Source organism: Paroedura picta, chromosome 7 (assembly GCF_049243985.1).
Source record: "Paroedura picta isolate Pp20150507F chromosome 7, Ppicta_v3.0, whole genome shotgun sequence".
Classification (NCBI taxonomy): domain Eukaryota; kingdom Metazoa; phylum Chordata; class Lepidosauria; order Squamata; family Gekkonidae; genus Paroedura; species Paroedura picta.
Window position 1 is genome coordinate 46,757,225 of NC_135375.1, and position 1,783 is coordinate 46,759,007.

A 1,783-nucleotide genomic window follows, 5' to 3' on the forward strand; every position below is an offset into this window, starting at 1 on the left:
TTTACCGTTCTCACAATATAATTCCATCTTGAGTTGGGTTCCCATCTAATTGCAATTGTGATTGGTTTGGAATTTATAACAAGAAGAATTTTGAACAGTTTCAGTTGGCATTTAGCAGGGTGACTGGCTGTGAAACCTCAACAGATGCGTAATGACATTGGGTTGGTGCATTTTCCGTACCAGATCAAACTGCAGTTCCAGAAACTACACAGTATTTGCAGTATGATGCGGAATACTCTGTTAACATGAATGCTCATGGCACTGGGAGCCAAGCCAACAAAATGGGCAAGTCTACCTGAATTATCAGACAGATGAGACACACAGCCCCTCTCTGTATGACTGAGATGACCAAGCAAAACACATAATTTAGATGCCCCCCCCCCCTATTTGATGGTTTGAGCAAACAATGGTCAATGGAAGGGAGCAGGATCAGGTTCTGGAAAGTAGTGAAATTATGTAATACAAACTATTTTAAACTGTTTGATGGAAAGTGGTTTGTGTGTGTGTTTAAGGATGCTACTTACAATTTACAGTCAAACTAAAGTACTTTAAAGTACTCTGCCTGTCACTGTTAGAAACAAGCTGCAGTCAACACACCTACAAGACATTTACAGTGTACACTTGATTGTTCTTTGCATGTGTTGAGGAATTCCTGCATTCCAGTCGATACGGCTGAATACAAATGCCATGTTTATACAAGTATGCATGTGCAGGCACAATGTATGGAACGCTTCACAAGTTTGCATGTCATCCTTGCGCAAGGACCATCTTCTCTGTATCATTCCAGTTTTAGTATATGTGCTGCTGAAATGCACAACCACTATGTATGTGCATTCACTATAACATGTGAAGAGGACTACAGAAAACAGGTGAGGAAGGAGCCATGGTCAGTTTTAGGGTCCCTCCTTGAGTTAGTTTTCCTGCAAAATGAATCTTGTTTCCTGTTCTTGTAGTTTCAATGATGTCAGTATTCCTACTATTGATACTAATGACAAAGTTTGTGTTCAGCATTTAAAATATATTTGCTATTTTAAAGCTTAATTTTAAACCCTAGATTTACACATGAATCTACTAAACAATCATTGCTCTCACCTCATATGAAGGGGAAATGACTACATACTCTCTCATATACAGTCCTTTTTATTTGCACACATACCTACTTGTGCTTGTGATCCAGCCCTGGAATTGATTTGTGTTCCACTCCCTTGTGTAACCTTTACAGTTATGACAGCGATTAAAGTTTACCAACTGCCTTTGGTGATTTGAACTGCCAGAAAGTGACATGAGTGACTGATGTATGTGTCGGCTTTACCTTCTGGGAAGAAGAAAAAAAACTGCCCCAAGTACCTTTTCAAACATGAGGCCTTCCAAGTTGTTGAAGGCATGTGTTGTAAACAAATCAAAGGAAAGAAGTGAAAAGCATACATGCACACAAAACAGAAAATATACCATTTCATGTACAGAAAGAGATATCTTTAGTGGTGGATGGGTTTTAGCTGAAATGTCCCCCTTCCCATTGGTCAATTTGATGCTCATTAGGCCAAATCATATGATTTTTCTAAGAAGCAATTTACAACATACCTATGACTTTAGGGTTAGGGCTGAATAAGATATAGTAAGCACACTAACCACAATTAGGACTGGATGAGATGTAGTCAGCATGCCAACTACTATTAGAAGATACAGCAGTTGCAGCAGAAAATACTAATCAAATCTTCTGTAGAGGGCAAAATTCCCTTCTCTAAAATTCAGTGAGTTTAATCTAAAGCATGAGGATGTCCTT

At 38.8% G+C, this 1,783-nt stretch overlaps 1 pseudogene; it reads right to left on the bottom strand.

The window, feature by feature from the left end:
- Positions 1-716: 716 nt before the first annotated feature.
- LOC143842512 (U6 spliceosomal RNA) lies at positions 717-815 on the bottom strand (annotated as a pseudogene).
- Between the last annotated feature and the right edge of the window lie 968 nt (positions 816-1,783).